The 26,637-nt window shown below is 39.1% G+C and overlaps 1 pseudogene; it reads left to right on the top strand.

Annotated features, from left to right (window-relative positions):
* Positions 1 to 4,172: 4,172 nt before the first annotated feature.
* On the top strand, positions 4,173 to 26,637 carry LOC119509786 (annotated as a pseudogene).

The raw sequence follows: 26,637 nt of genomic DNA, 5'->3' as shown, positions 1-26,637 counted from the left end.
CATCAACAGATAGTTCCTTGGCCAGACAGCTGGGCACAATCACCTGGAAAAGTTGACACATGCACCCAACCACCAGAGCCTGAATACCTTACAGTGTGAGAAAAAAAGGAATAGCTCAAAAAATGATGGGATCAGTCAAAAGGATACCAAATCCAATCATTAGGAGACAATTTCAGAATCAAAATAAAGAATGGTATTAATGGACCATAGCTCATTGAATAAAATTTAACTCATGATTTCATACTGATAAAATAAGTGAATAAATTCACAAATTGAGAAATGGATAGTTACATCTACATAATTTCAAAGAATATACCCAGAAAATACTCCTTAATTCTGAAGGTAAGAAGAATAACTTCACAGGGAAAGGCACTTACAGACACCATCTTATGATGGGATCAACATGGGCGTCATCCATAATGGAACAGACTGAAATTTTTTGTCACCTAATAGGATGCAATGAGAAGAAAAACATCATTCCTGCCAAAGATGCATAACCTGAATCTAATCGTGAAGAAACATCAGACAAACCCAATAGAGGGACATTTTATAAATCCACAAACTATTCTCTTCCAAAGTGGCAATATCACTGAGGAATTTTTCCAGACTGCAGTTGATGAAAGAGAAGTGACAAGTAGTTGCAGCATGAAATTATGAACTGGAATCTAAAATGGACCTATAGGGTCTCATTGGGACTTGTTGGTGAAACACGAATAGAATCTGAGAATGAGACATCCTAATTTCCCGTACCATACCCCAACCTTTCTATCTGCTTGTAACCAATTAAATATGTAAAATTATGTAAATGTATACTTACATAAAATGTAGATCAAGTTTCTTTAGAAAGAAACCATTCTAATCCACAATGCCAGCCAAGCCGAGGTCTGTGTTACCCTGTGACTGGGGCGGGTTCCCGCAGATGCCCTCCCTGTCCGCCAGGTGGGCCGCGATGGGGAAGCTCCTCCGTGTGAGAAGCCCCTGACCTGGGAGATGGGGAACCTGGGTTCTAAGACAAGCTCCTCTGCTGATGCACGGGGGACACACCGCCTCACTGCGTCACTGAACCCCCATTCCTAAAAGAAGGGACGGCTTAGATTAGTGGGTCACTGAGATCCTTTCTGTGTCTAAATTATCTGGAGTTTTTCATTCTATAGAAAGACAAGGGATCAAGCAGGAGCTCAGCAGGAGAAGGAGGAGCAGAACATAGACACCCATCTCTCAGGGAATAAAATGATGGCTCTAAAGAGATTGCTGGAGTGTGTTTTGCCCCTTGATAAGGAAGTAAAGTTATTTCGCGTCAGAGCTATGTGAGCCAAGCAGCTGAAGAACTGTTTCTCTTTGACCTGGATGCAGAGTTCACCGAGACCTAGGCTTACCCAAGTTTTAAAAAGGTTATAAACCTGAACTTTTCTGGCCTCTTTCTGTAATCAATTGGTTCTACAATTATTAATTCAATTAATGTTTACTGTGAAAATCACTGATTAGGATGAGTCACAATATACTGAAGCATAGTACACACTCAGTGAATCTCAGGCCTCTGTTGAATTGAATGTTTGCTTGGAGGAAAGCATGCAAGAGTCAGGGATGTGGGTTCCAGCCTCAGCTCTGCCCACTGCTGCCCCTATGGGCTCAGCCAAGGCAGGGAATCCCCAAGACCCAGATTCCTTCTCTCTAAAATGGAAATACTTGTACCTTAGGCAAAGATAATTGGGAGAAACAAAGAAATGTAATAGGTGTGAAAGTTCTCTTTAAATTGTCTGTTTCCCTGTGAACATGAGGCATTAATCCTTTTAGAAAGAACAAAGTAATGTTCCCTTAGCAATAGACCATAAAATAACTGCACTCATCAGTTAGAATACATTCAATAATGGACTGTGGCTCATTGAATAAAATAAAATAAAAACAAGCTCTGGATGGTTCTGGTCAGGTTTTACCATGAGTGACACAGCAAAACTCTAGGTATGTTTCAGTCCTCAGGACCATGAAATGCTTCTCCCCTTGGAGGTCTGCAGCATCTGCACATTGTTAATGAATTCCTTACCTCCTATTGTACTTGTTGTTCCTTCAATAATCTCTTTTCTTTACTGCCCATTACTTCATCCCATTATTTCTGGCAAAGAGCAAACAAGCAACAGAAGCAGCTGTGCCTGGAGGTGACTGGGAGGTGACGAAGCCATGGTCTCTCCAGCCCTCCCCCCCATCTCCTCTGTGACAGGCTCTCCCCTCAGTCACGCTGAGCAGGTTCACTCCACAGTGATGCAGAAAGGGGGAGAAATCCAGTCCCTTTTCCTTCTTGTGAGCACCTATGGCCCTGTTATTCCTGGAGTCAAATGAAGGGATTCTATTTCATTGAACCCTGGAAATTAAGAAGTCACGTCACAGGTTCATCGCCTTACACCTCAAACCTACGATCTCTGTTAGCAAAGGCCTGAGTCTTTCAAGTCTGATTCAGCTGGTTTGGGCTTCAAGTAACCTCCTACTCAAATAAGAGCATGGGGCAGACAATAGTTCAAAAGTAAGGAGCACTTAAGACAAGAATTCAAATTCAACACATGTACTAAAGAAGCAAAAACTTGTAAAAGGAACAGATTACAAGGCAAAAATGAATTGATACATTACCAAGCCTGGGGACTTCTGTCCCTTCCAGATGTAGTTGGATATGAGAGCAAAAGATCTCTCTAGTCCAAGATACAGAGTATTTGTTGAGCCTTTGATTTAGGGTACATTCAATTAAGTCATATTCTATTTTTTTATTTGAACTACAGGTGATGACCACAAGTGAGTGAAGAACAAAGGAGGGTATTCACAGCATTATCAGAGATTCAAACTTAACCTTGAATGCCTGCAAAACTTTATGGAAAATGCTTCTAATAAGCTATGACTTCTGTAAGAGCAATATAACATATCCTCTACTTATATAAAAACTATAAGTTAGAAGAGAGATGACTATTACTTATATCTAACTTAACATAGTTTCTTATTTCATTCTATAATTAGATTAGCCATTACATCATGTCCCTCTCTTCCTTTCTTTACTTGAGCCTGTTTCTCCCACAGGACAGTCTTCTAACATAGGACTCAAACGATATGAATCATCTGTCCCAGTTTATAGAGTAAGGACTTTCCACTTTTTATCATTTGCAAATTATACCTGAGTATTTTGGGGTATAAAGTTCTGATAAATATACTTCTATATCAGAAGGAATAACTGGCTCTTTACCATCAGAACAGAAAGCATTAGGTAGTATATGAGAGCAGCAAGGCTCCTCACTTATCTGATCCTTACATAGAGAGGAGTCAGCATCCTCATTTTCAGATTCCTCAGTAGATATATTATCCTGTGACAGCCAGTAATGTGTACATTTGGACTAGCCAATATTAGGGGGCTTCTTTTTGTCTTGCTAAGATTATTCTTGAGGAAGCCATGGTGTAAGAAACAATGCACCATGATGAGCATCAGAATAGCTAAGTTCAAATCCCAGTTCTGGCACTAATGAGCTATGTGATACTGAACAGCTTTCCTATTCTCCCAGAGTTTCCTTTCCCACATTTGTTGCTTTTGTTTGTTTGTTTGTTTGCTTGTTTGTTTGTTTGGAGGGGGTAGTTAATGGTAAAGGGAGTGGATATTTACACAGCACTTATTAATTACTTGATGTATGTTGGATCATTCAAAGTGTATGATAATGTTTTATATTAGCTATTTTATGTTTAGGCAGCTGTGATGTCAGTATAGTACATTGAAATATTTCAAAATTCTTCCATTTTCAAGGACAAAAATGATTATAGTGTTTGATAAAGCATAACAGGAGAAACATTTTTAAACGCAAGGCCTAAATTACAAAGATTACCCTCAATCTTAAGCTCCCAATTGATTATTAGTCTAAGAATTGAGAATGTTTGGCAATTTTTTTAATCAAATCATTTATTTCAGGAACTGCCAGAGGTGTTATTGTTTTTTACTTTAAATTTAAATTGGTTCCACTCAAGACCAATTAAATAATAATCTCCACGTTGCAGCCTTGGAAAAAAAGGAAAACAAGACTAAAGAACACTGTTTTTCAATCTTTATCAGTGAGCCAAAGTCCAATCAGAAAGGATCCAAGTGGATCTAATTGACCGGTCACTTTATAAGGTCAAACAGTGCAGAGTGATATAAAGGCTTTGGACGGCACATTCATAGTAGCCTTAGTAAGAAGAAAAGGTTCCGATGGATCCAGTCGTGGCTCTGGTTCTCTGTCTCTCCTGTTTGCTTCTCCTTTCCCTCTGGAAACAGACCCATGGGAACGGGAATCTCCCGCCTGGCCCCACTCCTCTCCCAATTGTTGGAAATATCTTACAGTTAAATGTTAAGGACATCAGCAAATCTTTGAGCAAGGTAAGTAAGCTTTAGGCTCCTCCAGTGCCTTGCAAATGGTAAGTCAACTCCTGAGAGTAAATAAAATACATCTTTGGAGTCAATGTATTAAAATAGACCATTGTAAGGTGAAAGTTCCCCTGTAGATTTTATTGTTTTTCTTGCTTTTTTGTTTTTGTTTTTCTGTCATTGTCAGAAATAATGGAATGAAGTAAAGCATTTTGCAAGAAAAGAAACATTAAGGCCATCGTAGGGTAGAGTCAAAGGAACAAAGTGGCCAAGCAGCAAAAGTAGGGCGTGCGGCTGCCCTTCACTGTTTCAGTTCTTGGCTATAATTTCCAGGCTGAAGGTCAAGGTTAATAGAAGTGTTTTTGTGGTTGCAGATTTCATTCAAGAGGACATCTACTGTATAAATCATGTGTTTTGTTCATTTGAGCCATAAAAACTAACCTCTGAAGGAGCAAACTGGGCTTGATGTTAAGGAAATAGCTATGTGGGCTCAGGACCACCATCAGTGAATGAAAGAAAGTTCTCGGTCAGGGCCCACTGGGTGGGGACAGAAATCTTTTGGGCTCTGCAGAAGCTGCTGCCTGTGGCCTCTGGAGCCTGCAGGGTGGAAGGAGATGCTGCCTGTCCCGGCACAGCCTCTGTGGTGCCCGCTCTCTTTCTGTGTTAGCAACACCAGCAGAACTCAAATGGGCTGGGCTTGGAGTCATCTCGGGTGGTTTATAAAAATACAGATTTCTAGGCCTCATCACACAGATACTGAACAGAATCCCCACGGGAAGAGGTTCCAGGTGATCCTAACACTGTCACATGAGTAATGATCCAAAATGGGCAATTGTGAAGAGAGACACTCATCAGGCATCAGAGGTCAATCAAGCAGGACCAAAATGAGTCTTTTATTTATTATATGGGGGATCATGGATACAAAATTTAAATTCTCTAAACCTCAGTTTGTTTATCTGTAAAATGGAGCTAAATAAACCTCGCTCGCAATAATTGATGATACCTTTGCCTGGCACATGGATACCCTCCAGAAATAACCAAAATGCTTGTATTCAACATTTAGAATATTTAATACTGTGTGGCAGAATAAAAACATCAACAATATTCTCATAACATCAGTCTGCACAATATATGCACAAGTTAGAGACCAAACAGCCACTTCTTTGCTTATATCTGCATCTCCTTCCCATTTCCCAGCTCTCTGAAACCTATGGCCCTGTGTTCACTCTCTATTTGGGCTGGAAGCCCACTGTGGTGCTGCATGGGTGTGAAGCAGTGAAGGAAGCTCTGGGTGACCATGGAGAGGAGTTTTCTGGAAGGGGCAGTTTCCCGCTGGCTGAAAGAGCTTTTAAAGGACTAGGTAGGTGGATGTGTGCCTGTGTTGGGCAGAGGTGGTGGGGATGGGGAATAGGGGATTGAAAACAGAGACCTGAATTGCTCCTCAGGACAGCCTGGTCCATAGCAGGGCTGCCCAGAACCCCTTCCTTGGCCAGCATCTCCTTCCTAGTGCCTGTGTCCCCTCTTTGTAGGAGTCGTGTTCAGCAACGGAATGACATGGAGGGAGACCCGACGCTTCTCCCTCATGACCCTGAGGAACTTTGGGATGGGGAAGAGGAGCATCGAGGACCGTGTCCAGGAAGAAGCCCGCTGCCTTGTGGAGGAGCTGAGGAAAACCAACGGTGGGTGATTCTTTACTCTTATTACCAACTGTCATAGACCAGTCTCTTAGGAATCCTTGAGTGACATTCTTGGAGACATTTCAGGAGCAGCAGGGTCTTTCCTGAGAGTAGCAGCATCAGCCGTCAGGTGGAGGAGGCTGGATTTGAAGCAGAGCCCCAAAGAAGTTTCTATGACTCTATGCTTGTTTGTATGTGTGTACAGGGGTGTGTTTGTGTATACGCATCATTGAGCACACAGCGTGGGTATACAAAGCTCATTTAACCCTTTTCTGTCCTGAGCTCTGTTTGTTTACTTGCAAATCAGAACAACATGAAGATAGAGGGCTTTGAGTCTCATTTTCTCCAACAGTTAAAGAGCAGTGTTTCCCCCATAACTTCATTATGGATTTCCTGTTCCAGAACATTTCACCAGGGAACACTTTTCCGGGTCACCATGGGAATGACCTTATCATTTCCCAGCAGAGCATGAAACAAGTGACTTGTGCTTTTCCTTAGTTGGACAACAGGTATATGGGCAGCCTCACTGGCATGTCCAAGGGTTTCTTCAAGGCCCGAGCCTGAAGCTCTGCCCTGTCACGATGCTTGTCTGTGGAGTTCCTAGTGGACCTCTCACATCGTGAATTCCCTCTAACTCAGGATGATTTTTAAAATATCAACATGAATTATTTAACATGACTCATTACCCACACAACTGATTTATATATTTTAAGAAATATATGCTAAACCATAATTCTATAAAATACACAAAAACCAGGCTATAAATACCAGACTTGAAAAGGATTTGCTTAACTAGATTTGGACTATTATTAATAACACTTGCCCTGTCTTGCCTAACTATAAGTTGCCTCTGTTTTCTCCTCTGCCTATGTTTTCCCTCCTCTTTATTGGATTTTGTGTTAGAACCTTCATGGTAATTATGTTCCCCACACTGCCAGCTCTTCTGACTTAGGAAGTCCTTGCCTCAATACTCCCACTTTTTCCTTGGGTTCTAAATCACCCCCTTCAAAAGGAAGTGAAAGACAGATAATCAGATTTTAGTCATGAATCACACACACACACACACACACACACACACACACAAAGAAATCCCAGAGGTTTCCCAAATTACCTTTCACCTCCCTTGCTAGAAGAAACCTTTTCAGAAAACTTATTGCCCTGGAGTGTTTCCAGTTACACTTGCAAAGGGTCCTGGCATCGAAGCAGCAAATCACAAAAGGGTTCCTACTATTCAGTCTCTTGTCATTTCTTCACAACACTTGATTCAGGTGGACGTTAGTTACTTTTATAGATGTGAATTTGTGTGCTTTTTGCACCTAAAGCTTATTGATCACTGATAACAATTGTTTCATAGACAAGTTGTCATCAAAAAGAGAAAATTTTCCTCTGCTTTAATTTTTCCATTTCTAAAATGATAGAATTGACCTAAATGCTGGCCAAGTTTTAAAATTTATTCTGGCATACTGTGTTCTGTTGATGGCTAATACAGAGCAAAATCCCAGAAATCAACAGAGAGGAAAGCTTTGCCCCAATAAGTTAAATTTGAGGTTTTGATAGGTGATAATGGATACAACTAGTTCAGGATTATCTTTTTTTCTATATTACTCCTCAAGTTTGAAAGAAAAAAAACTTGATTTGCTTTTATTTTAGGCAAGCTACATGTTTTCTCATAAGTTTTATTCATTTTTGTAATTTTTCTTCTTATACATAAGGATTTCTTTTACTTTTTCACATAAATAGTGAATTTACACATAATCTCTCTCTTTAGATCTCCACTCAGTGGTTTGACATATGGTTCCATCAACTACTTATTATGTTTTCAAAATGTGAGGTTCCTAACTATTCTCATCCTTCCTATATCAATGCTTCTCAACAGGCTTTGTAGACAGAGTTAATTCTGCATTGATAATTTGAATTATTAGATGTCTTGAAAAGTGGCCTCTTTACATTTTTTTCTTTCTTTCCTCAAAATATTAGGCTTGTTGGGTTAGAAAATTATAAATAAATGCAGTGGAGGTAATGGGATATTTGGAAAACCATGTCAAAATTAAAAGGGAATGGTCAACTCAGGTTGAGGGGTAAAGTGAGGCATTGATTCTATGCATGCTGAATTTTTGACTGATAAGAGAATTTCTAGATACATATGGTTTTATTGCTTCTGAAACTACCTTTTAATTTTAGTGATTCTAAAATTATCATTTCCTGTATCTCAAAGAGAAAGAGTTTTATATGTACATATTAATGGTGTTTTAAAAAAGTTTTCAATTCTTTAGGGTCTCCCTGTGATCCTACTTTTATCCTGGGCTGTGCTCCCTTCAATGTGATCTGCTCTGTTGTTTTCCACACATGTTTTCATTACACAGATGAGGATTTACTTACCTTGATGGAAAAACTCAGTGAAAACATCAGGATTATGAGCTCCCCATGGGTCCAGGTGAGACCAAGATCCCTTTTCCTGAGAAGCCATTTATTCTCTTTTCACTGACAAGTTCTAAATTCTATATGGAGCAAACTGTGAAATGTGTGTTTGAACACCACACTCCTGGCCAAAGCTTGGCATCATAGAGTAAACATTGGGGAAAGATAGGCAAGAAACTGCATGCCCAGAATATTGAGCTGAAATTCAAGACCATCGGCTCCCTGTTCAGTGGTTTTTCCGAAGTCCAGTTTCCATAAAGTACTTGGTGACTTCCCAAAAGCATGCCCATAGTGCTCATTGGATACCCGAGACCTTTGCTGACAGGCTTCTATCGCCCACAAAGCTTGTCCTCTCCACAACACTTGGAGACGTCTTCATCACATTACTTGGCAGAAATAGCTTAATTTAGGATATCAAGGAGGGAGAATGTTTGGGATCACGGTGCTGCCAGGAAACACTGACTAAGGTGTAGGGGTGTTTGCTGGTCAGCTGGGACCCTAGCAGAAAAGGTCACTGGGTTAGATGACAATATGATTGGGTTTTATGGTGTCTGAGCTGGGCTGAGCTGGTCTATCCTGGACTCTGCCTAAATGATAGTTGTGTGATCTTAGAGTACTCACTTACCTGCTCTGGTGCACAGCCACCAAATCTATAAAATGCAAAGCTGGGTTTTATGGTACCTTCGAGTCCCTCCATGTTTTACAATACCATTTCTATTTATGCGGCTTCTCAATAAAAGAAACAGCAGGTACTAGCTTTGTGCTCTACATCAGGCCATCCAAATTCACTTACCCTCTGTCCTCATCTACAAAATGTGTATCATAGCAATCCATGCCATCCTTCACTCCAAACTTGTAGGAAAGAATTGTTGTAAAAATGAGAAAATTGCTATAAAGAAGATTTTATTTTATAAAAGTAATGTATGTGTATAGGAAATGATTATCATCTTTGATCCTCTGGTTAGAATGTTCTCCCTCAAATCTATCAGCACACAGACTTCAAGATGTAGATGCTTTTTTATTCATCATTATAGCTCCAGTTTCTAACAAGAGTTGGGCATTATGATGTGTCTTCATTAAATTTTTTTTTAATAACTGATTTTTTTTCCCTTGTAGTTCTGCCATGCTTTCCCTGTTCTCATAGATTATCTCCCTGGGAGTCACAACAAAGTACTTAACAACGTAGAATTTTTTTAAAATTTTACTTTGAAAAAAATTAAAGAACACCAAGAATCCCTGGACATTAGCAATCCTCGGGACTATATTGATTGTTTCCTGATCAAAATGGAACAGGTAAAGTGTCAAAGAAAATTCAGTTCTTTGCTTGTGTATTTTGTGGTCCCTTGATTGATTCTGTACATACCAGGGATGTTTAAAAGAACAGACAAATAATGCTTATGTCCCTATTGTGTACATGGAAGATTTTGCAATTGAATTGTTAAATGAGTAGAATACATGGATCCTGTTCTCCAGGCACTAATAAGCTACCTGAAGAGAAGCAGAATGCTCACTTCAGATGAAACATAACAATTACAAGGTTAGAAAATTCAAAATAGCAAGCATTAAAATGAAGATGGAAAAGATCATGGCACACAGCGTCTGAGAAAGTGAGAAGGAAAGGCTTAACCAGAGTTGTCTTTGTCAAGTGTGTTTCACTCTCCCGACTTCAATTTATGGGAACTCTAGTCAGTGAGTCCCTTGGACTTAGCATCTGCATTAACCCCATTCTCTCCTTCATTTACATGGGCAGTTAATGCCTAAACTCTCTGTATTCATATTTGTTGTGTCTCTTCCATTTGGTTATTCCTACCCATTCATGCATGTTTCCTAGAACAAGTTGCCTAGTGCCTCACATGTGGAATGCAAAGGCACTGGCTCCCCCTTGGATTTGTGAATTCAGTCACTGCCTATAGTCCATTCTAGGTTGCACCACCATAATACCTTTTGCACAACTTTAGTTTCATAATGAGTCTACAGTCAATACTGAGTCCCCATAAATTCTTTAGCTGATGAAAACTGCCAAACATTGATTCAGGCTTAAAAATATCTTACATGTTATGGCCCTAATTTACCCTTTTCTATGAATTGTTAGTCTACAAATAAGAGAAAACCCAATTAATAATAGCTTAAGAAATAGTGGGTTTATATTTATCCCCTACCAAGAGTCACTTGGGTCCATCCAAGGCCAACACAGAAGCCTTGAAGGATCGTGAAATCAAGTACCTTCCATTTTTCTTTACCGCATTTCCTATTTAGGCCTTCATCTTATGCTCATATCTTCACATGCCAAGATTGTATCTGCCCCTCCTCCATGTTCCCATCTGTCTTTGGACTAAGAAGTAAAGAGAAAAGTGACACCAGCAGGGTTCTGCTTATGTCTCATTGGCATGAACTACATTGTATGGCCAACACAACTCTAAATCAGGCTGGGAAATGGAATTTTTAGGGAAGATAGGTTGAAAGGAGTAGGAGATAAAGATTGGAGCAACTAACATACAGTCTCCAATACACCTCAAATACTGCAGTCTCCGTTTTTCTGTTTCCTTAACTTTAAAATAATCTCTGTGATTTTGGATTCATTGTAATTAAATATGCAGGCAAACAAATTCATCTAATGAGTCCATCAAATCATCCCTAGGAAAAACACAATCCACTGTCTGAATTTACCTTGGAAAACTTGACTGTCACTGTAATTGATCTATTTGGTGCTGGGACAGAGACAACGAGCACCACCCTGAGATATGGACTCCTGCTCCTGCTGAAGTACCCAGAGGTTGCAGGTAGGACCACAGATGGTGGACAGGGTGATTTTTGGCATAGAAATTGGCAAAGCACTGTAGTGTACTCAATGTTGACTCTGTTAGAGAATATCAGTTAGCACAGCCACCAGCTGTAATTTGTTGAAATTTGATGAAAGAATAAAAATGAGACACCTTTTCATAAAAGGAGTGAGGAACAGTGGGGGCAGGATGAGAAGCTTGGAAGCCCTTGTGCACTGTCTGGGGTCCAATGGAGATTATTTCCTGCAGACACATTTGCATTGGCCTCAGATTGCATAATGTTGTTAGTGAAAAGGCCACTTGAATGGTAGGTATGTGCTTGTAGAAATCTCTCCTCATTCTGAAAATACAGTGCTCTATTGCGGGGTCAGGGAAAATGGAATTCTTCCTTACTGAAGCCGTAAGCTTCAATTTCTGAAAATTCTGGAGTCTCGATTTCTGGAAATTCTAAAAATTTAGGGAAGCAACCTGGAAAAATGTGTACCGTCTGGCAAGTACTCTAAAAATAAGGCTCATAAGGAAGGTCCTGCTATTTAGGAAGAAGATGTACCTAAGGGTATTTTGTTATTCCAGAAGTCTGTGTCCAAAAAGCATACTACTTGCAATGATAACAAGCTCTTTTATCAATACTTTTTATCTTTTATTAATAGTTTAATATTATAAATTAACCTTTAAAGATATTCCAATTATGCATAGCAGATAGGCAACAAACAGTACCTTTTTCTGTATCAGGATCCTACTGAAATAACTATAAATTAATTATAAATGAGAACTAATGCTTTTAAAGTTGGAGAAGAGGAGAACAGGAAAAACCTGATAAATCTTCAATAAATTTCTGTAACACAGGACCAGAGGGAGACATGATAACTAACTCAGTAGAGAGAATGAAATGTAACCTAAACATTAGATGAGGAAGATTTATCGATAAGGAGAAGTCAATTTCTGCCCTTACAATCCCCATCAGTCTGGTATTTAGAAGTACAAAATGTTAAAGAATGTAGCAAGAGAAAATGAGGCCAAAAATAAGAGGGTCTCCCCACCCAAGTTTGCTCCAAAACTCCTTTCAGCATGTAATTCCTTCCCCGCCACCCACACACACATATAAAGATAGAGGCTTATTCTAGAGAAAGTATACTAAGAAGCCCTGCACTCAGGCACATGGGCAGAGACAGTGATGGAATGAGGGGCAGGGCTAGAAAGAAGGGTTAGGGAAGAGTCCACCTCTTGAATCCTGAGATCCTTAGCTGCTTTCCCCATCCTGAGTTCTGGAATCCAGCAGCCAGAAATTGATTGCAGAGCATGAACAGCTCCAGAGGAAAGACTTCCATTCTCTGACATCCACAAAAAAAATTATGCTGAGTGTCCAGAAAGAGAATGAAATACAAGCGTCTGCCCAAGACACAGGGTTGTGGAATTTCAGAACATCAGGTTTAAGAGAAAATCATTAAAAATTTCAGAGAAGAGGGGAGGGGCAAGATGCAGCATAGAGAGGTGTGGAATTTAGTTATTCCCATGAAGCAACTAATAAACAATAGGAACAACTAGTAAATAATCTGGAACAACAGCTGGGATACAATCATGACTGTCCACCACAGAACACAAGCCTGGAACGGGTGGAATGACTGAGATGGCAGCATAAAACTGTAAGTAGAAACTGCTGAACTGCATCTGGAGCCCACTTCCCCCACGGCAAGCTGAGCTTGAAGACCTCATTCTGGGAGAAAGCAGTATTCCCGGAGCAAGTGAATACAGCTCAGCCTAGCACCAACAGGGTTGTAATTAACAGATGTGGACTGCAGAATACAAGCTACAAATATAAACAAACCCCTAATAAGTAGCAAAGTAACCTGATGTCACATCCAGTGGAAAGGAGGTAGGGATGACTGAAAAAAAAAATTTAATTAAAAAAAAAATACACAGTCTTTAGAGACAGCTGATGTTAGAAAGCCAGGAAACTCAGGTGTCCCAGGAAAGGGAGCCCAGAAGACCACGAGCTATCACTGGCTGATAGGCGAAACTGCAGGGACTTGGACTGGCTCTGAAAAGGGGGTTTCTTTCCCTTTTTTCTCTCTCTCAACCTCAGTGACTCAGTGGAGAGAGCCTCAGTCATTTTCAGTTCCCAGCACTCTGACCCACACAAGGGTGGAGTTAACAGAGTCAGCAAGACAAAGGAGTAATTCAAGTGCAGAACTTAACTCCCTAGGGGGTGTATCTTCCCTAAGAGGAAAGAGGTGGGGCCCAGCTCTAGTGCTTACCCTCCCTTCAGAACACAGACCACAGGGCCTGGGGTAAAACAGTCAAAACAGAAACAAGTCAAGCTGAGAATTAAAGGGACCACGTGAGTTAAAGTCTTACACCAGTGTGGAGCAACAGGCTGAAAGGCACCACCTGCTGGGCAGGTTAGGAAAAACACTGCCGCTAGAGGCCTCACAGGAAACTCTGTGAATCTTCTAAGACACACCCTCAGAGAAACCCAATACTGAATATAACCCACTTCTGAGACCTGAGTCCATTCTGGTCTGGGAAAATCTGGTTAGCCAAGGAATCCAGATGCCTAGACAAAGAAAACTATAAATTCCATTAGCAAAAATGAAGATATGGCCCAGTCAAAGGAACAAACTTATACCTCAGTTGAGATACAGATGAGATATTGTTTCACTTTAATGAAACAATCAATTTAAGATTTTCAAACAAATATGCTAAATCAACTAAAAAACTAAGTCAATGAATTTAGGGGTGATATGGAGAAAGAGATGAAGGATATAAAGAAAACACTGGGTGACTATAAGGAAGAACTAGAAAGTTTGAAAAAACTATTGGCAGAATCTATGGAAAAGAAAGGCACAACACAAGGGATGAAAAACAGAATGGAGACATACAACAGCAGAATTCAGAGACAGAAGAAAACACTCAGGAACTGGAAAACAAGACACCTGAAATCCTACACAGAAAAGAACAGATAGGGAAAACATGAGCAATGTCTCAAGGAATTGAATGACTTTGTGAAGTGCATGAATGTACATGTCATGGTGTCCCAGAATGAGAAGAGAAGGGCAAAGGGTCAGAAGCAATAATACAGGAAATAATGAAGGAAAATTTCCCATCTCTTATGAAAGCCATAAAACTATGGATCCAAGAAGCACAGTGTACCCCAAACAGAATAGATCTGAATAGGCCTATGCCAAGACACTTAATAATCAGATTATCAAACATCATAGACAAAGAGAGAATCCTTAAAGCAGCAAGAGGAAAGCAATCCGTCACATACAAGGGAAGTCTGATAAGACTATGTGTGGATTTCTCAGTAGAAACCAAAAATATATCATAAATATATCACTATATTTATGACACTGAAAGAGAAAAACTGCCAACCAACAATCCTATATCCGGCAAAACTGTCCTTTAAATATTAGGGAGAGTTTAAAATATTCTCTGAGAAATAGACAATGAGACAGTTTGTGAACAAGATACCTGCTCTACAGGCAATGCTAAAGGGAACACTACAGACAAATAGGAAAAGACAGGAGTAAGAGGTTTAGAGCACAATTTGGGGGATGTTAGCACAACAATGTAAGTACACTAAACAAAGTTGACTGTGAATATGGTTGAAAGACAAAGGTTAGGGGCATGTGGGACAACAGAAAGAAAGAGGGAAAATAAAGATTGGGACTGCATAATTTAGTGAAACATAGGGTGCTCAACAATTGTGATAAAATGTACAAATATGTTTTTGCATGATGGAGACCAAATGAATATCAACCTTGCAGGTGTTAAAAATGGGGTGGTATTGGGGGAAAAAAAACAATCAATGCAAACTAGAGACTATAGTTGGTGAAAACATTGTATTATGCTTTCTTTGATGTGGCAGGGGCGATGTATGAAAGCTGGATGCCTGTTAAAGGGGGATATAAGAGAGGGGTGTGGGACTCCTGGCATTGGTTATGTTGTCTGACTCTTATTATACTTTAATTCTAGATTTCCTTTTGTTGCTTTTTTAGCTGTCATCTTTTTGTTCTTACTTCTTCCTTTTCTTTTGTCTCCTCACCTTCTTTGACTCTTCCTCTTTCTTTGAGGAAAAAATGGAAAAGTCCTTTTATAGATAGTGGTGATGGTGGTGAATGCATAAATACATGATTATGCAGGGAACCATTGACTGTTTACTTATGATGGAACGTATAGTATGTGAACAAAACCATCTTAGAAAAAACGGGTTGATGAAGAAATCTTGAAGGCATTATATTGAGTGAAGTATGTTAGACACAAAAGGGCAAATATTGTATGGTCTCACATATGAACTAATTATAATATATAAACTCATAGACATGAAATATAGGTTACCAGGATATAGAATAAGGCTAAAGAATGGGGGGTTATTGCTTATTATGAGCAGAATGTTTAACTAGGTTGAACTTTAGTATTTGGAAATGGACAGAGGTTATGGTAGCACGTTATTGTGAGAATAACTAACAGTGCTGTATGGTGTGTGAATGTGGTAGAAAGGGGGAGCTTACAGTCACATATGCCACCAGAAGGAAAGTTGGAGGTTAAAAGATAAGAATGTATATCAGAGTGAATCTTGTGGTGGACAATGTCCATGATTAACTGTACAAATATTAGAAATCTCTTTCATGAACTAGAACAAATATATGACACTTTAACTAGAAGGGGTATATATGGAAAAAATATAGCTTTTGCAAACTATGTACTACAATTAGTAGTATTTTAACATTCCTTCATCAACAGTAACAAATGTACTATACCAATACTATGAGTCAATTACAGATGCAGGGGAGGATCATGGGTATGGCAGGATTTGAGTTTTTTATTTCTATTTCTTTTGTGGAGTAATAAAAATATTCTAAAATTGAAAAAAATTGAAAAAAATTAGTTGTGGTGATGAACACACAGCTATATAATGGTACCATGAACAACTGATTGTACACTTTGAATGATTGTATGGTCTGTGAAAAATCTCAATAAAATTGAATTTTAAATAAAAAGACGGAAAAAATTTTCAGAGGAGAAATCAGCTCTTATCTATTGGTTTCCTATTATAGAAGATGAAGAGTTGGCTGTCTTCCCACATGGCACATATGCCTTTTTCTAATTTCCTAATCTCCCAATATGATATTTGTATCATATATAAAGGATTAGGAATCAAAACAGCATCAGAATTCTCATGAACAATTGTCATCTTGTGCATTTATAGGAAAGGGAGAGTTTCAAACCTGTAAGTTTGCGAAAATTGTACCCTTTCTTTTCATTTACTCATAAACGTACTGGAGGATTTGCTCCATTCAAATATCTGAAACCAAATCAGAGGAAGTCATGGGCTCCAGGAGTTAGGAGAACCTGGGTAGGAGAATGGAAGTTTCAGGGAGGCCGCTGGGCATCAGGCCTGGGAAAGAACTAGTTAGAATGGACTGTGTTACAGAGACGCTGTGAGGGAAGATGAGAAAAGAGATGTGATCGATTATCTGAGACCTGAGCACTTGGGAAAGTATTTCCAGGAATTTGAAACAGCTACAGGATCAGTTAGAAATCATTCTAAATCATCATCTAGAAAGCTTAGAATTAAAATAAAGATATATTTTAAGGGTACATATGTACACAAAATGAAACATAATTGTAATTATCTTACCAGAGAACATTTGTGTAGTCCTAATTATGTAAATAATGAACATTACAATAACCAAAAATTGTGATTTAAATATTTCAGGGAAAGGGGGGCACATGTGTGTGCATGTGCACATGCACATCTGTGTGTATGTTTGTGGATTTGTGTCTGCGTTTTCATGGTTTAAAAGTAGAGATGTAAATCACTCATCTCTTTGAACAAAAAGTCATTAGATAGTATCTTAAAATGATTAATTAAGAAAAAGTGGTAGAGACTTCCAGAAGATGGCAGTTAGGAGAGACAAGGCAAAAAAAATCTCCGTGAAAAATACTAGATAAATGCCAGGAAGTCACCCAGAACACCAGTTCTGACAATGCACCAGCTGGACAAGGTCTGTTAAATCTACAGGGACTGTGCACTTGGTTAAACCAGGAGTCTGCATTCTGAAACAAATGAGTAAGCCTGCTGAATATCCGGCAGCCACACTGCAGTGTGGGGAAACTGCGGGTTGGCCTTTGGAGGTGGACTAGTTCTTTTTTAAAAACCCAAAAGTGGCTGCGGATATGGCAGCAAGAACCGCACAGGGAATTGTGGCAGGAACGGTGTCTCCACAACCTGTGAGTACACCTCAATATCTCGCATGGACAATAGGCTTTCATGCACCCGCTGCTAATTGTCTCAGAGTGAGGAAGGCAGAGATTAGCCAAAAGGGGAAAAAAACATGCCCCTTACACCCATCTTCCAGGCAGGCTGGGAATGCTCCTGCCTGGCACCGGTGCTACAGCCCAGAACTGAGCCAAAAACCCCGTGTGATGGGAAGTGTTTCCAGCAATGCGTGCATATGCCACAAGACCTGGTGTGGACAATAGCCTTTTGTGCACCTGCAGCTAATTGTCCCAGAGCGAGGAAGGCAGAGCAGTATGAAAAGGGGGAAATTAACACACCCCATTCAGCCATCCTTTCAGCAAGCTAGGAACGCCCCTACACAGCCCAGCAGCGCAGAACTTCCCTTGAGGGACAGTATGCACTTGTGATGTAGCACAGCCTTCCCTCAGCAGAGGCCCTAGAAGGGCATGGCTTCAAAGAGGGACCCACTCAGAAATCCCAGGGACCATACGCCAATACAAAGGACTTGTGGGTCAGCAGCAGAGACAATCTGTGGTGAGACCGAACTGAAGGTTTAGACTCTTGGAACAGCCTTAAATCTCCAGGAACACCTGGGAGGTTTGATTGTTAAAGCTGCCCTCACTCCCTAACTGCTCAGACACACACCCCACATTCACTGAGGACAGCACCAACTACACACACAAAACTGGTGTGCCAATTGGACCCCACAAGAATCAGACCCCCACACACCACAAAGACAAACTTGGCAAGAACTGACTTGAGGGGAATAGGTGGCTCACAGATGCCAACTGCTGGTTAGTTAGAGAAGGTGTATGCCACCAAGCTATAGATTGGACAAATTAGAGAGAAGTCTTTGAATTAGGATATGTATCCTAAAGGAAACCTATGCAGTTAAACAAATGCCAAGAGGCCAAAAACAACAGAACATTTTAGAGCATATGAAAAAACCAGTTGATATGGATAACCCAAACCCAAACACCCAAATCAAAAGATCAGAGGACATGCAGTGCTTGCAGCAATTAATCATAGAACTAAAGACAAACAATGAGACCATGGCACAGGATATAAAGGACATGAAGAAGAGCATGACACAGGATATAAAAGACATGAAGAAGAACCTAGAAGAGCATAAAGAAGAAATTGCAAGAGTAAATAAAAAAATAGATGATATGGAAATAATAGAAACTGTCGACCAAATTAAAAAGATTCTGGATACTCATAATACAAGACTAGAGGGAGTTTAACAATGAATCAGTGACCGGGAGTATGACAAAATGGAAAAGGAAAGAACAAAATAAAGAATGGGGAAAAAATAAAAAAAAAAATGAAACGGCCCTCAGCAATAAGATAGATAATATATAAACATCCAAATATAAGACTCATTGGTGTTCCAGAAGGGGAAGAGAAGGGTAAAGGTCTAGAAAGAGTATTCAAAGAAGTTGTTGGGGAAAATTTCCCAAACCTACACAACATAAATACACAAAGCATAAATGCCCAGTGAACTCCAAATAGAATAAATCCAAGTAAACCCACTCTGAGTCATATTCTGATCAGGCTGTCAAATACTGAAGACAAGGAGCAAGTTCTATAAGCAGCAAGAGAAAAGCAATTCACCACATACAAAGGAAAAAACATAAGACTAAGTAGTGACTACTCAGCAGCCACCATGGAGGTGAGAAGTCAGTGGCATGACATATTTAAAATTCTGAGAGAGAAAAATTGCCAACCAAGAATTCTTTATCCAGCAAAGCTCTCCTTCAAATTTGAGGGGAGCTTAAATTTTTCACAGACAAACAAATGCTGAGAGATTTTGCTAATAAAAGACCTGCCCTACTTCACATACTAAAGGGAGCCCTCCCAACAGAGAAACAAAGAAAGGAGAGAGAGAGATGGAGAAAGGTTCCATAATATTAGATGAAGATGCATTTTGTAAGCCATATAGTGACCACTGAATATAAGTTTGGCTTTATTATCATCATAGTCATCATAAGACACAACCCTACATTAAATTATTTTTAATTCTGTGTTTCAGAGAGGAATAAACAGACATTGCAGAATGGTGACATTATGAAGGAGAAAACATACTTGGTATCACATCCTATTCCATGCTACCATTTCTTTCACTCTATTTCAAATGGATAACTCAGGTTTATGGTATAGCATTCTTTCTGAAACACTAGAAGTCAGAAGATGAAGATACTTGCCTCACTTTTCTGACTTGCTGATTGTAAATATGGTCATCCCACTCAACTTGTAAGATGACTCTTAGTTTCCTAATTGATAAAACAGGAATGAGACTAAGAATAATTAAAAACTATTAAATTTAAGTCTGAAAATATAGACTTCTATTGAAAATCCAAAGGAATATTCTTATACTTTTTGAGAGCATTGAAAAATGTGTCTTCTCAATTATGTTTTATTTGTTGGTGTAGATTAGATGCCATTGTCTGGAGATAGGCATGGGATACATAGAGCAAAGTTACATAGGGAGGAGTGTTGGTGAAAATGTCTATTTAAATATGGAGAGACATCTGTTACTGTAGTCATTGAACCACTAAATTTAAGTAACAATTATTAACTTCTATTTCATAAACCAAAACAAAGAACATTAATTGTGGACCCAAGATTTGCTATTTATTGCTTACTCTCTGATCCCTAAGCTTCTATAGTTTACAGTGAGAATTCCTATAAACAAAAGAAAATTATCTCAATGCATTTTGTTCCTTGGTTCAGAAAAAAATAGTTTGAATATCAGGGGTTATGTGTAGGCATGTTTGTAAATATACAAGGGAGGAAGAAGGGGAAGTACTGATCTCTATTCAGATTTATTCTGCAACCTATGTATGGTGAGAATAGGGCAACAATATCCTCATCTGTAAAATTTATAACACAGCACTATATTGTGATATCAAATAAGATGACTATAAATATCTGAAAATTAAATACTATTCTGAAACTCCAAAAAAAAATAATAGAGGGGCATTTAGGGAAAATATACCTATTGCAAAGTAACTACAGTTAGTAGTATTTAAAAAAAAATAATAGAGGGGCATTCAGGGAAAATATACCTATTGCAAAGTAACTACTGTTAGTAGTATTTTAACTTTCTTTCATCAACAGTAACAAATGTACCATACCAATACCATGAGTCAACAATGGAGGGTCAGTAGTTAGGGGTATGGGAGGATTTGAGATTCCTTTTTTTTTTTTTTTTTTTCTGTATTTCTTTTCTGGAGTAATGAAAATGTTCCAAAAATTGAAAAAAAAATTAATTGTGGTATGCATGCACAGCTATACAATGGTACCAGGGGCAATTGATTGTATACTTTGGATCTTTGGATAATTGTATGGTATGTGAACAATCTCAATAAATAAAAAACAAATTTTAAATAAAAAAATAAATAAGTGAAAGCAAAAAAAAAGAGAAAAAAGGAATAGTGGTAGAAAGTGTGATTATTTTGAAATGTGAAAATACATTTCAAAAGAAACCACAAGAATGGTTCAAAGTGGAGGTCTTTTTGGGGTGGGGAGAATGGAGAAGATACTATTGTAAATTGCACACACACAGACACCTGCAAGCAAACACATATGTCCATATAGATCCAGGAGTAGGATGTAATTTTTCAAACACCATGTATTGTTTTAATATAAAATTAATATGTGACTTCCGTTTTTCTGTCTGCAAGGACAGTAATTTCTTGAGTCAATTATGTACTATTTATATTTTGAGACATTTCATTATTTCTATGTATTGGTCATCCTGTGTTCTAATATATAGGCATTTACAGATTACCTTAATGCCTATCTTGTAAGAAAGTTATATATACCTATATTATACTAATTTTCTCTATGCCTAGGTATACTTCTGGGCATATAATTTATGTATATAACAATGTTGGGACACTTTTGTAATACTTCATGTAACCCTGAGTTGCTATGGCACATGTGCATTTTTCTCCTTTGCCATCAGTTCTTACTTGTGTCTTATCAGCCAAAATCCAGGCAGAGATTGACCATGTGGTTGGCAGACACCGGAGCCCCTGCATGCAGGACAGGAACAGCATGCCCTACACGGATGCCGTGGTTCACGAGATCCAGAGATACATTGACTTCGTGCCCACCAACCTGCCCCATGCAGTGATCAGTGACATTAAATTCAGAAACTATGTCATCCCCAAGGTAAGATTTGTTTCCCCTACCCTGCACGTCAATCCATTTGAAGTTCTCATATTCACAGTATGATTCCAATGCTCTACCTTCAGGGGAGATGAGAAATGTGCAATAATCATACCTATGACAGCACGATGGATTTTGTGTTGTTTCCAGTTAGGGATTATAAAGCTTTCCAACAGATTCTGATATCTGGCAGCCTAAGTCTTCCAAATTTGTTTTTCTTCTTTCTTCTTTAATATTGTTATGGTCACTCTAAGCTGTTTAATATCAGGTTCTTGATTTCCAAAAATACTGTGTGAGGAATTCGGGTTAGAATGGCATTAAATCTAAATATTCTTGACGTGTTGAGTCTTTCAATTATTTAATATGGTAAATGTTCCCAATTTGTTTGTGCTTTCTTCAATTTTCTCAATAATTTTTGATCTCAGTACAGTGGCTTACACATTGTTTATAGGCTTTTTCCTATGTAATTAATATTTTTGATGCTATTATAAACTACATAATTATTGTAAAAGACCTTTCCATTTTTTTCTGGTATATGAAAATAGAATTCATTTTATTAATTTAATAATATATCTAGTAACCTTGACAAATGCACTTAATATTGCTAATAGGTTGTCTGTACATTCATTTGGAGTATCTATGTACACAATCTTGCAATTTGGATAAATATTTATTTGGTTTTTTGTTTTCCAATTCTCCTTAATTTCCTTTCGATTTGTATTATTGCACTGAATAGGATTTCTAGGATAACTGTTGAATAGGAGTGAGAGTAATAGGCATTCTTGTTTTGTTTGTTTGGGATCTCCAGGAGGGAATGGGATTTAATATATCACCATTGAAAATGGTATTTTATATATATTTTTGTTCATATTCTTTATCCGATTAAGAAAGATTCCCCCTCTTCAGTTTGCATGTATTTTGTCATTATAATTTATAATTTTATCAAACAGAGGATTCTCAGATACAGTGCTCTATTATGGCCCTTATTTCCCCACTAAATGCACAGACGCACGTGCACACGCATGCTCCCATGCACACACACACATACCTGGATTTTATTTTCTATATTTTGTGTTTATATTCATAAAAAAAAATTTCTGCAATTTTTCTGTCTCAAAGTTTTCTTTTCAGATTTCTCATATGGGGGTAATGCTTGCCTCAAAGTAGATGGGAAATATTCCCTACAGTGGGTCTATTTTTATTGCCTCTCACCCCATTCACTCTACCATTTCTGACCACTAAATTCTGTTTTGGAATGCCCTGTAATTTTGGGTTAAATGCCAGAGACTCTATAGGAAAAATGCAGAGGCTCAGATAATGTTTGTCTTCTTCCAAAAAGGGTTCATCCCTCCTCCACTAGGATGACAGAATGATTTAAATCTCTTGGCCTCTTTCAAAGCTGGAAATGAACACAGCCTAAAATTGACTGCACCTGTCAGCTTACCTCTCTGAATATCTTCCCTCTCTGGAATCTTGACACCAATTTTTGTCTGATCACTTTTCTGTTACATTCTAACACGTGGTTTCTGGATTTATTCAGACTTTCTGGTTCATATACTACAAGCTACTTTATCCCAATTAATGCCAGCATATATTAATATTATAATAAAAATGGAAATAACTAAAAATCCTATTTTGAAACTAAAGAAAGGGCTGTGCATTTGCTAAGGGTGCAATTACTGTGCCATCTCTGGGGAAGAGGAAATTGAAGCCATTACCAAGAAGCAAAGAATCTTGCCCCAATCAAGGGTCAGGAATTTGAGTCCACTTTTTTTCTCACCCAAAGTCATAACTAGGAGAAGCTTTTCCTTTTTTGATATTTGGTTGAGAATTATTATTAAAATTATTTCTTCTCCTGTGACTAACTAAATTGGAAACAGAGAAATCAGATAGGGATCGCCGATATCACCCATTATTGCCCTTCCAGTTATTTCTGGCTTTTCAAGAACCAGCAGAGATTGCTATTTTAAACCTTAATTCACATATAAGATGGGGTAAACCCTGAAGTGATGAAACAGAGCAGCTGCTGCTTAACCCAGCTTGGTTACATGGAGAGAGGATTCAGAAGGTTTGGCACTCAAGTACTCAAGTGCTCAGTATCTCAAATGTATTGGAGGCTATTTTACCAAGATCATTGCCACTGGACTTAAATACATCCCTGTTTATTACTTGGTCTCTCTTACTGGAAATGTCACTGCCCTTCATTGGACCTAGGTTTCCTCAGCTACAGAACAAAAAGATTGGACTAAGTGATTTCCTATATTTCCTCCAGCACCGTGAATTCTTTATAATTCAATTTATCTATCTGTCCATTCTAGGGCACAAACATAATCACATCGCTGACTTCTGTGATGCACAATAACAAAGAATTTCCCAACCCAGAGAGGTTTGATCCTGGCCACTTTCTGGATAAGAGTGGCAACTTTCGGAAGAGTGACTACTTCATGCCTTTCTCAACAGGTAATAGAAATTCATGTCCATCTCTACTTCAGGGGACAAGAAATCTTACGGGATCAGTTGGAACTTGGATGCTGCATAGCCTGGGGCTCAGAGAACTGCTCTTTGTGTACAGTCGTGAGCACTTCCGCCAATGTCCAGGCACGCGCCCACCACAGGGTACATCAGCATTCTTGGGCCAGATCAGTGGGACTTTGGGGAGTTGACCCAGTTCTTTCTTCCAAAGAGAGAAAGCTAGAGAACCAGTTGATTGAATTCTGCCTCCAGATACATCACTGGACTACCAAAAACTCCTCCTAGAAGGTGAAACTCATCCAGACTGTTCCCACCTGCCCTGAGAAGGACACACAAATACCACAGCTTTGCTGAGTATCTTCTATGTGGTGCCCCTCACCCCTTAGATGAGTTTGGGGACATAAGTACCCAGAAGACCAGAATAGGCATTCAGAATAGGAACAACACAGTTAGAGAAGCAGATGAGTGCAAAGATCAGTACAGTCAAATACTACCTGTGCTGTAAGAGAGGTAAGCAAAAGCTACACTGGGAGGTGAGAGGTGAAATTGCCTGCTTTCTGCTGTCACATGCCCAACAGTGAAGGACAAAATGGAATAAGCAGCATTCTAATAGAAGAAATGACATTTCAGCTATGTCACAAGGGGCAGGGAGCAAGGAAAGAAGAGAGATCACGGCATGATTACAAAAGTCATGGACCACAGGGAATGGAACAGGATGTTTGCTTTAGAGGGAAAATTTCAGAACCACCTGCCAAGACACTGTGGGTTCAAGAAACCCCTGAAAATTGCAGGATACCATCAATGATTCCAGAGCACCTTGCTCTTCCTACAGACACTCTATTGGATAATGGGTCTCCACTCCTGCAGTGTGTGCTGAGTCTCTGGACATGGAACTGCCTTAGGTTTTCTATGACTTTTGATGTTGGGTTTGTATCTGGCACTGTGGATGCCAAGATGGCAAGGACTGAACCCTCCCTTCAAGGAATGCACATTTTAGAGGGGTAGATAAGTAAATAAACAAAGAATAATGATGCAAACTGATCCATGTTTCAATGGAAGCCTGAATATAATGCTGAGGAAATCCAGTGAGGGCAAAATTTCTACAGGTTTCTTGAGGGGATCACAAAGATTATAAAGAGGTAATGACATTTGACCTCGATTATGAAGGAAGTACAAGAGAAAGGCACCTTAGTCAAAAGAAACAGCATGGCACATGGCTTGAAACTGCCTAATGTGTTGGAGATTGATGAGGGGTGGGTTTGTCTAGAACTGAGATTTGAGGGTATGAGTGACGAGTGGATGGAAAGATCATGGAATGTCAGACTGGGAAGAGAATGTAAACGGCCAGGTAAAATATTTGGACATAACCCATAGGACAGGCATAGGAGCCATTCAAAATTTAAAAGTGAGGGAGTGACAAGTTTAGACATATGCCTTTGAAGGTACATGAGGAAAAAAATCATTAGTTGAATTTGTGCCAGAGGTAGAAAGGGAAACAGATACCCTCTTCTCAGTCATTCTCCCTTTGTCCCACCTGGACAAGGAATGTGGGTGTGATTCTCAAAAAAAATGAACAGAAACTTGAAAAGTCCAAAGAGCCACTATAATGCAGAAATACTCAATGAAGTAGTTGGCACAGTGCCAAGTACTTAAATATTTCTACAATAAATATTTGTAGAATGATACTAGGTGGACAGCAAGTGTCTCTGTCCCACTTACCATCTATCTATCCAACTGTCCTTTCGGACATACTGTCTTCACTCACCCATCAATTTAATCACTCATAATACAGTTACTGAGTGTTCTGTGATAGTTCAGAAACATGGCATTCAAGGAGCATCTTCCCTTGTGTTTACAATTTCCAGGAAAACGAATGTGCCTGGGTGAGGGCCTGGCCCGCATGGAGCTGTTTTTATTCCTCACCACCATTTTACAGAACTTTACCCTGAAGTCTCTGGTTGAACCAAAGGACATCGACACCACCCCAGTTGAGAGTGGCTTTGCCTCTGTGCAGCCTTCATACCAGCTCTGCTTCGTTCCTATCTAAGGAAGGGGCAGCTGTCTGCCAGGTGCAGTGCCGTCTACAGCTTCCCTCCCCTGGGGCACCGTTCACCTCCCTCCCTCTACTGGGGTTGCCTCCTCTGACCTCCCTCCTCCACGTCTCCCCATGCCCTGAAGATCCAGGGAGAATCCAACCTCCATTAAAGACACTTTCCTGCATTTCACTGCACAGATTTACCTGTTGTTCTCCCCATTCTCTGATATTTATATTGACTACCACATAGTTTAATAATGTATCTCATATTGAATTATTACTGTTATCACTGTGAAACACGGCAATAAAAATGATTAGTGTGTGTTGATTCACAAACATACAATGTTCTATGTGTTCTAAAGAAGAAATGTTAATTTTTGCTAGGTCAGTTCTGAGACCTTCCTTCTTTTGTACATAATAAAGTAAGAAATGAAAAAGATTTTAAAAAAATGGAGTCCAAGGAGGACTTGCCA

This window comes from Choloepus didactylus, chromosome 15, assembly GCF_015220235.1.
Source record: "Choloepus didactylus isolate mChoDid1 chromosome 15, mChoDid1.pri, whole genome shotgun sequence".
Taxonomy (NCBI): Eukaryota; Metazoa; Chordata; class Mammalia; order Pilosa; family Megalonychidae; genus Choloepus; species Choloepus didactylus.
The sequence above is the reverse complement of the archived record's forward strand: the minus strand, read 5'-3'. Positions and strand labels throughout refer to the sequence as shown.